Here is a 13,487-nt window from a genome sequence, read left to right as displayed (position 1 = left end):
TGGGTTCAATCAGGCAGCAGCCATTTTTCAGGAGACCAAAATGCACTAAGGCCTATGCAAATAGCTCACTGGCTTCTGCATTGGAGACACATTTATTTGTGACAGTTTTTGCAAAGTGGTGAGTCAGACAGGCAGTGGGGATAAGTTATATTCAACTGGGTGGCAGAAATAAGAGTAGCCCTACTAGGCCAGTCTTGGTGGATCTGCACACGTGATCCGGTTTGGTGGATCTCCACATATGTGACCCGGCCTGCTGGTTCACTCATGCGCAATGGAACTGGAAGCCCTGACTAGGAGATTCAGTTACACTTGTAAAAAAAATAAAGCATTTTTTAATTCAAAGTCTCCTGCTATCGCCATTGGTGGTCTTTGTTAGAGGCAGAAGCCTATACATAGGGCTTTTGTCTGCTTAATAAATAGAGGAAGACAAACAGAAATGTTTAAATGAAGTAAGGCAGTAGCCCTAAAGTTATAGTAGGTTGGACTTTGACATTTTACTGTATCCACCATGCTCATTTTTGGAGTATCCACCAATCCACAAACAAGGTGCAGATTGTTTTTGCAGGGGTGTTTCTAAAGACCGCAAAATGCAAGTTGAAATAAGTTTGAGATCTATAAATGCCTCTTACTGTGCCTGTATCTGATACTATGCCAAATGTGGCGCTAAATCAGGAACTCTAGAACATGCTCCACAAAATATGCTGAACATCATCACAATAGGATAAACTAGACCATCCACCATTCCATCCACAAGGATGCTCCGTGCAAAAGGCTACAAATCACAATGTTCTGTTTGTAAGTGCTAGAAACAGGAAGCTTAACTAGAAATCTGTGGGCCCCATAACAATGAAGGGACCCCCAAAGTTTCTAGGGAGGTAAACCCTCTCCCCCTATGACTTTCTTACTTACTACTTACATTACCAGACTGGCTGCCTGCATCCTCTTGCTGTCTTCTTCAGAGTTCCCTTCCCCTTCAGCATGAAGCTATTAATCCATCTGATGACCGTGTACACCACGTGGTATGGCAGAAGGGGCCCAGAGCAGTATTAACAGCAGCTACACCCCTGCAGAAGATGGGCCCATTGTGGGTGATATTCCTAATTACACTAATCACTGAAAATGTTTGTCTAGCAGCTTTACTTTCCTATTTTACACAGATTATTCAGTGTTTCTGGTCTGGATTTGGATTCCAGACACTTGCAATCCCAATGCGCTTTCATATGAGTGTGGCAATAAAACACAAGTGTAGCCAATAGCAAACCGGTAATTACACTGGGGCAGACAGTATGTCAGGAGGACCCTTACAGCTGCATATCAGCTATGTGACACCAGATGAAAAATACTTGTTGTATAACCGCACTGAAACTCACTCAAACACTTGCAGCATTTATTCCATTGCGACTGATTAGAATGTCTAGTAGAAGCAGGATTCTAAACACAGGTTCCATATAGTTAATGAATAAAACATGAGAAGAGCTTTTCTATGTAGTGAATTAGCCACTTAACCTGTTTATTGTCGGTGAGCAGCTTTGGATTCAAAGGTGAATGAATAAATCTGCATGAAAGGTTTAATGAATGAAATAACTTTTTTAATGGGCAAAATAACAATAATATAGCCCGGGATGTGGTTCAGCCAGAGAGAAAGATCAGTCTCGCTGCAGAATTTGGGATGGATTATAGAGGGGAAAGAGGAGTGAGGGGAAGGCCAGATAGCAGGAGGTTGCGGTAGTCTAGACAGGAGATAATAAGAGAATGGAAGAGGGTTTTGGTAATGTCCTGAGTAAGGAAGGGACATAGCCTAGCAATGTTTGAAGGAAGAGACGGTAAGACAGTGCAATAGACTGAATGTGTGTGTAACAAAACACGGGGTAAACACTTTACCCCATCATGGATGTAGTTCGTTTCACATAAATTAGAGATGATCAGACTCGGTTCCCCGAGAACCGAACACACCCAAACTTAGCAGATCCGAGCAGAGCCGGATATGAAAACGAGGCAAAACGTCATTGTTACGTTGTTGGATCTCGGATCTCGCGAGTTTTGGATTCTATAAGTACCGCACTCCACCACAATCTAGTGCCATTTCACAAAAAAATACAGATCCAAAACCAAAACCAAAACACATGAGGGCGGTTTTGCCAAAACCAAAACCAAAACACGAAGTTAATACAGATCCAAAACCAAAAACAGAACACAGGGGTCAGTGAACATCTGTAACATAAATTAATAAAAAATTTAGGTCAGAAGCACTTTTTACTTATTTTATCCCCCAGGTTCAAGCAGAGACAAGTACCAGACATGTTCAACACATGTTAAGCCCGTCAGTACTTGCTCTCCTCTGGTTATTCCCTCCCCCAAGCTGCTCCAAGTGACTATATATGTAGCCTATATGTTTTTACCATTTTTTTATGAAAGTTACACTGCTGCAGCTGAGCTGCAGCCACCCTGGGGACAGACGGACCCTGCCAAGACTGAACCAAGCACCACAGGAGTGCTAAGCGCCAGCTCTTGCAACTGCAGGTAGTGGGATTATGCACACAAAGGACCAACTAACACACACACAATAAGAGCTATTAAGTCTGTCCCTGCCCCATTGGAGCTTACAGTCTAAATTTCCTAACATACACACTCAGACAAGGGTCAATTTGATAGCAGCCAATTAACCTACTAGTATGTTTTGGAGTGTGGGAGGAAACCGGAGCACCCGGAGGAAACCCACGCAAACACAGGGAGAACATACAAACTCCACACAGATATGGCCATGGTCAGGAATTGAACTCATGACCACAGTGCTGTGAGACAGAAGTGCTAACCACTAAGCCAACCGTGCTGCCTAATGATGTGGAACCTCATAAATGCCTGGAGCTAGGGGCCTAGTACTCTGGCACCCTAGTGATGCCAGAACCTTCTTTAAATAGGCAACAGGAAGGAAATTGATTACCAGCGGGGCTGATGTCAGCAGCCGCCTCCAGGTGCCAAGTAGCATCCCGTTGCCTAGCAACAGGAAGCGCCTGCGCAGTGGGAGCTGCTGGCCAGCGGGGTCTGGTTCGTCTGGTTGCCTGGCAACCAGATGCGTCTTCTGGCAGCAGAGAAGGCTTCCGTCCCTGTGCGGATGGGAGAAAACAGAGACGGCGCCTGAAACAAATCAGGTGCTTGAGAAGGAAGGTAACAGGAATTCAGTGTAAGATATGGTCCTTCTGTCCTTGTTTCTAGGCAGAATTTCCTCACCCTCAACACCTGTATAACTCTAACTAGTATAAATGTTAACACACTTGTAGCAAACATACACACAAATCTAGCAGAAACACATATACACTAATATATGCTACACTAATACACAAACACTAACACATGCTACAGCCTAGCAGCTTACACAGACTGAATATGTAAGGGTAACTGGCATGTGTGATCAGTGACTGGTATCAACATCCTCCCCCATAACTTAATGCTACAAAAAAAAGCAATAAAATTTATTAAGCAAACAAACAGTGCGCAAGATCAGCATACCATTGATTTAATAAAAATAGCACATCCAATTGCAGGCTAGGTAAGTGGTGCAGTGTTGGTATAAAATAGTTACAATTGATTTAATAAAAATAGCACAGTCTATGTAACTGAGATATATTGAAAGCCGGCATTAAAATATACTAGAATATTTTTTAACTGTTTGCCTCATTTTTAGTACGGTTTTCTGCACATGTTCTATAAATCTATTGCCAAATCGTCCATTTTCTCGGGACAAACGATGCAGCGTTGGGGACCAGGCATGTGCCAAGGACTGCCTATGTACAGTGCAGTGAACATTTCTTCTTCTGCAAAAAATGCTACCAGTTAGATATACTCTGTTGTTGAGTGTATCTATACATGAATAAGATATAAAATAAGGGGTTATAGTTGCAAAGCAGTCCCTTGTTTGTTTTCACATTTGACCCAAAAATAAACACAATAAAGATGAAAAGGTGAATTTATGCTTTAAGTCATATTTTGCTCTTGTTTTTCGGTCATCTGAATTTTTCACAATATCCCCATTGGAAACCTTACACAATTCTTAATTATTTCAGTAGTTTAACCTTCCAATTTTCCCAAACAATATTGACACTAAACTATTTGGTCCAATCTGAGATAAACACATTTTCATAAAACACTAAGTACTTGAAAAATATGCATTGTTAGTACACATTGGAAATATGAGTGATTTGTTGTTGTTGTTTAAATTAGTGTGAAGCCTTACCTAGGTAACACAAAGGGACTTGTTTAATACGGCAATGGAAAAGCTAAGTGCAAACATGTTTGCTCTTAGCAGCTAGCACAATTTAGCAATAATAGGTTTAGGAACTACATAAGCTTGTTAAATATCCTCAGTACTTATATCCTGTTTGAAGAGAACATGTGTGACCCCTATGCCTGCAGAGGCAGATCGGAGGCGTGCCAGCTCAAGTTATATACAGTAGGGGCATTCATATATAAGTGCAGTACGCCCTCTGGAAATGCGGCCATGTTAGAGTAGCCTACATCTCCGTATGTGCAATGGGTCAGGGCCATCTTAACAACATTATGGGCCCCCGGGCAAAGCAGTGCACCGGGGCCCCTAGATATAGATATAGATATATAGATGTATACAGATACAGATATAGATATAGATATATAGAGATAGAGATAGATAGATGTACTTGCTCAGTGACCCTTGTAGGTTTTTTTGCAGGTTTTTTTCTTTTGCAGGATTATTTATTCTCATTAAGAGCCGTGCCTATGAGGCCCACTTGCCCGTGGGGCCCCCGGGCAGCTGCCCATCGTGCCCAATGGAAAAGATGGCCCTGGAAGGGGTGCAGCTGCTATGGGGCCCACATGTGAGGGGCTCATCTCCTTTGTCAAACTCACATAAGTATGTACCTTTTTCACGATTGGACAGTATATGAAGGCCCTCACTATTCTTTGATATGGGGACCACAAATGTCTAGTTACACCGAGGGTGCCTGTTCTGGTGTCATGTATAAACTACTCATTCTCTCCCCTAGTGCAGCGGTTCCCAAAGTGTGTGCCCCGGCTCCCAGGGGTGCTGCGGCCAGGAAGAGAAAAGATAGAAAACAAACAAACTTACCAATCCGAAGGCGCCCGGGACTCGGCAACCTTCCTCCTTGCTTCTCACTGAATGTCGTTATCACGCCCGACATTCAGTGAGCAGTGGCAGGAGAGAGGATGCTGGGTCCCGGGCACCGACGAATTGGTAAGTTTTTTTGTTTTTTTTTTTCCTTTTCTCTTCCTGGACCCTGGGATGCCGGGGGGAAGGGGGGGGGGGCAGAGTGAGGGGATGCAGGGGGGGGGCAGAGTGAGGGGATGTAGGGGGGGGCAGAGTGAGGGGATGCAGGGGGGGGGCAGAGTGAGGGGATGTAGGGGGGCAGAGTGAGGGGATGCAGGGGGGGGCAGAGTGAGGGGATGTAGGGGGGGGCAGAGTGAGGGGATGCAGGGGGGGGGCAGAGTGAGGGGATGTAGGGGGGCAGAGTGAGGGGATGCAGGGGGGGCAGCGTGAGGGGATGCAGGGGGGGCAGAGTGAGGGGATGCAGGGGGGGGCAGAGTGAAGGGATGTAGGGGGAGCAGAGTGAGGGGATGCAGGGGGGGCAGAGTGAGGGGATGCAGGGGGGCAGCGTGAGGGGACGCAGGGGGGGACAGAGTGAGGGTATGCAGGGGGGGGCAGCATGAGGGGATGCAGTGGGGGACAGAGTGAGGGGATGCAGGGGGGGCAGAGTGAGGGGATGCAGGGGGGAGGGCAGAGTGAGGGGATGCTGGTTGGGGGCAAAGGGAGGGGAGATGAAGGAGGGCACAGAGTGTGTGGATGAAGGAGGGCACAGAGTGTGTGGATGAAGGAGGGCACAGAGTGTGTGGAGATGATGCGGGGGCACAGTGTGAGTTTGCTGTAAATTATTCTTTGACAGAAATATAATTGAAAAAAATATATAAAAATAATTACTTTCCTTGGATTTATGTGTATTATTTTTGCATACAGCTAAATAAGTATTTCTGTCCTGACCTAAATACTTATTACATTTTTTTGACCCAACTACTTATAAAATGGGACTGTTCGGTAATTATTTTGGAGGGGTGCCTTGAAAAAATTATAGAGACTCTAAGGGTGCCGCGAACTGCAAAAGTTTGGGAACCACTGCCCTACTGTGAAGTATCCTGTCTAGAAGAGTGACCAACACAGTACAGCATGAACTCATGCCACTCACTCTCCGTGTGCAAGAGCGTGGCATAAGGTAAGGGGAAGCTCTGATAAGTACAAAGGGCTCTAGCTTGCAGCGAGGAAAGTTCAGTGAGAAGGAGAGAACTGTTAAGCAAATCAAGAGAACATTAAAGAAAGGGAGGTCCGGGGAGGGTTGACCCCACCTCCGAGGACCCTTCTCCTTCTAGAGACCCTACAACTCTTAAGGGGCATATATCTTGTGGCTTGGGGTGGCCGGGTGTAAAGATACATGTTGCTGCTGATGACATATCTGTACTTGTTAAAAAAAAAAAAAAAATTAAAAAAACTAATTTTAAAAATGGAAACCATATATGCTGCACTTTGCAATAAGTGACAGTACCAGTGCTATATTCTAAAAAGGCTTGGGGTCCCCCCTGCAAACGCGGCACCTGGCTACCTCAGACTGGGCTGCTCATACCATAACAGGTAGACCCCCTAGTAATAATGAGAAATCAACTCCAGCCTAGTCAGTACGGGGTGAAATTGTTTTTCTAAATCGTTCCAGAAAAAAAACCATATGGTCCCACCCCCCCGACATCCCACAAAAAAGGCCAGGGTAATAGTGTATTGTCCAAAAATGATTAAGTACTGTCGTGGAAATACAGGTCCCAGCGAGCCCTGACAGCCATTGATTCTCATTGCTGTTGTTCTATAGACTATTACAAATATTATAAAGAACTGTTCAGTGTCAAAAGGCTGGAAGATCACTAAACTAAAATATATTGAGGTACAAATCAAGCAAGAAATGCATTTTAGTAATAGTTTTAGACCCTAGTTTGCAATTCTTTTGCTGAAATTCTCTTACTGAAGTTAAAATGTGTTCTACAATGTGGTTTATTTATAATATTGTCAGTAAAATATTGTCAGTGCCAAGGCCATCACAACAAAATATTTTGCCTAAGGAAAAATGTAAATCTGAGCCCCAGTACCGACACCAAAACTGTTATAATTATCTTTTATTTATAAAGTTTCCACCTCACAGTACATAGGGAGATGAACAGAGTACCCATTTACAAATTAGGCAATGAATATACCGTACATAGGCATACAATCAGCAAACCCCTACAAATCAACAGACTACATAACAAATCATGCAAAAGAAAAAAGACAAACATGAGAATAGCAAACATACATGGACGCAGATAAGTAGAATAATAAATGTATGGATCCAAATAATGCAGCAAACTGCATAACATACAGAAACAATTCAGCACAAGGCATGACAGGGACAAGCGAGGAAGACTGAGGGGTATACTTACTAAACTGCAGGTTTGAAAAAGTGGAGATGTTTCCTATAGCAACCAATCAGATTCTAGATATCATTTATTTAGTACAATCTACAAAATGACAGCTAGAATCTGATTGTTGCTATATCTCCACTTTTTCAAACCCGCAGTTTAGTAAATATGAGTGGACAGACAGGAGATATAGGGGCACATTTATCAATATTCACATAAAGTGAAAAGTAGTTTTCAATCCTTATCGCAATGATAAGGATTGAACTATTTCTCACATTTATGTACAGCCCTGCACAGAAACAGCAGTTCCGAAAAACTGCTGTTTCTGCGATGTAAAAAATCATACTTACCCCCCTCTTCGGAAGCGCTGCCTCCAGGTCTTCTCCTCGTTCTTTTCATTCTTCAATTGCGCGCACACAGATCCCCTCTCTGTCTCTGCAACGATAGTTGCAGAGAGAGCGCGCTGAGTGACAGGGAGGGATCATGTGATCCCTCCACACATGCGCTGTCCAGCTCTGCTCTTCGGAGCAGAGCTGACAGCATTAGATTTCTTCCCTTCCGATGATGTACGCCAGCTGCAGCTGGCGTACATTAACATGACAAGTTCCCGAAATTTTTTTTTTTTCGGGACTTGTTAGATTGCGGCCAGGAGCAGTCACCATTCTGTTGAATGGTGACTGCTCCCAAAAACGAAGAGGAATGCAAAGCAGCAGATATCCATGATATCTGCTGCGATGCACCCTTAATAAATTTGCGGAGAACAGGAGGCACCTTAATGACCCGTTAAAAGCACTGTCGTGCTTTCTTAAATATGCCCCATAGGGTAGAATACCCGGCCCATGAGAACTTACATTCTTAAGGGAGGGGGGGTAAATGAGAGGCAATAGGAGTAAATGGGTCTCTAGGCACAGTGGGGTCCTAGATGGTGCATGGGCCTAGGGGGTGCATATAGCGTTCCTAATCAGAATTATATCAATGGGAGATGTGGGGGGTGGCGACCTGGATTTAGTTATATATCACCAGCTAATAGAGGAAAGGGATATAAAAAATGTGATGTATGAGATTTTGAGAGTGTTACAATAAATGTGAGAAATAGCTACAGAAATATTGGTGTTTATTACACCAATATTTTGAAAATAACAATAGTTCAAATAAATGGAAAATGTACTAATATTTACATTTGTCTAATATTATGGCTGTGCTCCACAGAATGAGAGGAAACGTACTAATAAACATTAAAGAATAAATGCCTATCTATCACTTTGGAGGTAATTATTTTAGGCATGATAAATTGGGCACCTAGTAAACTATGGTTTTGGAGGGAAGGGTGAGAAATCTCCCTAGATTTTTGCTAATGGTTTTCGTTATGCTACTTTATAGAAACCCAAAAAGGGTAATTTACAAACAGTAGCATGTACAGTCCAACAAAGCTTCTTTATATCAGCAAGTGTGCCTACCTGTCCGACTAGCATGTGTCATGGTGCACTTCTGTTCTTTGGAAAAATCCGTTTACAAACAACCTTGGCCTGAGTCATCTTGGGACGCAAACGTACAAGCGGATCTCAAGAAATGTTTACATTTGAATCTGGGTATAACTACGCTCTGGCTATACGGTACTTGCCGTATGCAGACAGACAGGATATGCACATTGCATATGTGTAATATCAAGTTCCATCAGAACGCACAGAAACAAAATAAAATACATTAACAACTCTTAATACTATAATCATTCATAAAATACATTTAATAAAAAAAATGTTTTCCTCTTTTTTTTTACATGAAATACATGTAACAGGATGTTCTTAATGCCTACAGTACATAAAATGCCTTTTTTTCTCTTTCTTACAAACACATGTTCTGGCGTGCATAGGTTTCCATCATCACTATCAGTCGGCACTTACGCCTGAACTGAAGTCAGTTTCTGAGCATCCGCAGAACAAGTTCACGCCAGATATGCCTGAAGATGACTCAGGCCCCCAGTGTGTAGTTCTGCAGGTTGGAGGATGCTCTGAAAAAAGTGCAAGGAAAGAGTAAATACATCCTACATACTACCACTGTCCTATAATACTGCTCGTTTTAGATTATGTATTTAACTTAATCATGAGAGTGAGGGGACATAGTGACTTTATTTGTGACACTTTTGTGTGTTTGACGCTTTGTTTTACATTGGGCAAAGTGTGTCTACAAATGCACTGTCACTCAGAGCCAGATTATTCATTAGGCAGAGTCTGATGGGTCTCAGGGGCCCTTCCAAACACCCGCTGCCGGCTGCTTTAAGGTGCCTCTAGGGAAAATAGCATGGTCGAATTACAAGCTCGGTGGCTGTACCGATGGGTCCTACCGGCTGCTCTGGTCTAGTGACCAGAGATCAAAGGAGCATGTGCTAAGCACTGATTGGAGGAGCTCAACACATGCTCCTTTGATCTCTGGTGCTCAGACTCATTGAGGATGAGCTTCCATTACTTGCTAATAGCAAGTTGCTATACACTGGCAAATAGTACAGAAGTGGAAGTTGCTCAATCAATTTACAGGTTCATAGCAGGTGCTTGAAAGGGTAGGGTTTATCCAGCAAGGAACAAATACAGAGTTAGCTCTCAGTTTAAAAGCAGATATATGTATGGCCCAAAAATAGGGACTCTCATTGTTTAGAGTTAGGACCACTCTGTTAGCAGAAGCGCCGTGAAGTGACGGGTGGCTTACCATGCATTTGCAAAACTGAGATTTCTAAATGTTTATGTACAAGAAGAAATAACAACTATTTTGCTGGTTATTCTCCAACAGTGTGCTGGGGAATTTTTTCTCTGTTTTTATACATTGGGAAATGCAAGATGCAAAAGGCGGGTTGCCAGGGTTAAAACATTCTAGGTTAATGATTATCATCATCATCATCATCATTTATTTATATAGCGCCACTAATTTCGCAGCGCTGTACAGAGAACTCATTCACATCAGTCCCTGCCCCATTGGAGCTTACAGTTTAAATTCCCTAACATATACACACACAGACACAGAGACTAGGGTCAATTTTGATAACAGCCAATTAACCTACCAGTATGTTTTTGGAGTGTGGGAGGAAACCGGAGCACCCGAAGGAAACCCACGATTATGATGAAGAAACTATGGCTGAGGCAGAGAGAGAGATTTAAAATCTGACATGTAAGTGGCCACCATTGGATCACATACCAAAATGAGAGAGAATAGAATCCTAACATTGAAATGGTTAAAGATTGCCATCATGTGCTCTTGTACTGACACTGTTTATTCCATGACAGAGTGACAATTATAAATAAACAGTGAAAAACAGTGTCCAGCTTCCTTCCTTTATAGATACAATATAGTTGTGGTCCTATTTTTTTGGGTGCATCAATTTTTTAAAAACTATTCAGTCCACCAGGGTCAGTCTATAGCCTCGGCCTAAGACAATTACTTTACTTGCCTTACCCATCAGCCAGCTCTGATCTGTCCTTAAAATTTGAAGAGAAAGTCCTGAGCTAAAACACTGCCAGCTCCTTGCTAGTGGAAAAGGTATGTAATATCTGTCAAATGCACTGAAAGCAGCCCCAAAATGTAGCCGAGCACCTATACACCAAGTTGGGCATTTTTTCAGGTGCTGCATTAAATTTGCCGTTTCCAGTTTCAGAGCACTGTGGTGCCATTTTTATGAATATTTTAGTTGCTGTAAAGCCTCAAATAGCCTAAAAAATCCATGAATTGTTTTGTACATGCTACAGAAATTGTTGCCATGTTCCTAATTTAATGAATGTTTTTATCATATTTTAAAAATGTGGCATTCTGAATATCTTTCCAGGACCCACTGAACTATCCCACAGAGGCTCCAACACTGTCATTTTGCACACATTCCTTACAGCCACTGTTGCAGATCACAAAACACTTCTGATTGTGATAAATCTGAGCACAGAAATGCAACCAGCCCCTGATAATCCGTAAATCTGACAGGATTACTGTGTGCTCGGCAGGCAGAATCATCCCCAGACTGCTCATCTCTATCCCCAGATAGTGTGCATCAGGCACACTCACTGCTCATAGCACATTCACTGTACTTTCTATGTTACATACTCCATGCTCCCAACTCACATACTCATGCACACCCACTGTATATTACCCTACACTATGCACCTTCCTGCATCTCACATGTTGCATTATACACATCCATACTTAACCCTACATTATGAATATGCACCCTCACTATGCCTCACACATTGTTTCATACATATTTCCTGCAACTCCTAACACTCCATCATCCACACCCGCTGTATATCATTTTACACTGTGCACCTCCCTACACCTCACACACTCCATCATCCACACCCGCTGCATATCATCCTACACTGTGCACCTCCCTACACCTCACACACTCCATCATCCACACCCGCTGCATATCATCTTACACTGTGCACCTCCCTACACCTCACACACTCCATCATCCACACCTGCTGCATATCATCTTATACTGTGCACCTCCCTACACCTCACACACTCCATCATCCACACCCCTGTATATCATCTTACACTGTGCACCTCCCTACACCTTACACACTCCATCATCCACACCCCTGTATATCATCTTACACTGTGCACCTCCCTACACCTTACACACTCCATCATCCACACCCGCTGCATATCATCTTACACTGTGCACCTCCCTACACCTTACACACTCCATCATCCACACCCGCTGCATATCATCCTACACTGTGCACCTCCCTACACCTCACACACTCCATCATCCACACCCGCTGCATATCATCTTACACTGTGCACCTCCCTACAGCTCACACACTCCATCATCCACACCCGCTGTATATTATCTTACACTGTGCACCTCCCTACACCTCACACTCCATCATCCACACCTGCTGCATTTCATCTTACACCGTGCACCTCTCTGCACCTCACACACTCCATCATCCACACCTGCTGCATATCATCCTACACTGTGCTCCTCCCTACACCTCACACTCCATCAACCACACCCGCTGCATATCATCTTACACTGTGCACCTCCCTACACCTCACACTCCATCATCCACACCCGCTGCATATCATCTTACACTGTGCACCTCCCTACACCTCACACACTGCATCATCCACACCTGCTGCATATCATCCTACACTGTGCTCCTCCCTACACCTCACACTCCATCAACCACACCTGCTGCATTTCATCTTACACCGTGCACCTCTCTGCACCTCACACACTCCATCATCCACACCTGCTGCATATCATCCTACACTGTGCTCCTCCCTACACCTCACACTCCATCAACCACACCCGCTGCATATCATCTTACACTGTGCACCTCCCTACACCTTACACACTCCATCATCCACACCCGCTGCATATCATCTTACACTGTGCACCTCCCTACACCTCACACACTCCATCATCCACACCCGCTGCATATCATCTTACACTGTGCACCTCCCTACACCTCACACACTCCATCATCCACACCCGCTGCATATCATCTTACACTATGCACCTCCCTACACCTCACACACTCCATCATCCACACCCGCTGCATATCATCCTACACTGTGCTCCTCCCTACACCTCACACTCCATCAACCACACCCGCTGCATATCATCTTACACTGTGCACCTCCCTACACCTTACACACTCCATCATCCACACCCGCTGTATATCATCTTACACTGTGCACCTCTCTACACCTCACACACTCCATCATCCACACCCGCTGCATATCATCCTACACTGTGCTCCTCCCTACACCTCACACTCCATCATCCACACCTGCTGCATATCATCTTACACTGTGCTCCTCCCTACACCTCACACTCCATCATCCACACCTGCTACATATCATCTTACACTGTGCACCTCCCTACACCTCACACACTCCATCATTCACACCCGCTGCATATCATCCTACACTGTGCTCCTCCCTACACCTCACACTCCATCATCCAAACCCGCTGCATATCGTCCTACACTGTGCTCCTCCCTACACCTCACACTCCATCA

This window comes from Mixophyes fleayi, chromosome 6 (assembly GCF_038048845.1).
Source record: "Mixophyes fleayi isolate aMixFle1 chromosome 6, aMixFle1.hap1, whole genome shotgun sequence".
Taxonomy (NCBI): domain Eukaryota; kingdom Metazoa; phylum Chordata; class Amphibia; order Anura; family Limnodynastidae; genus Mixophyes; species Mixophyes fleayi.
Note: the sequence above shows the minus strand (reverse complement) of the source record.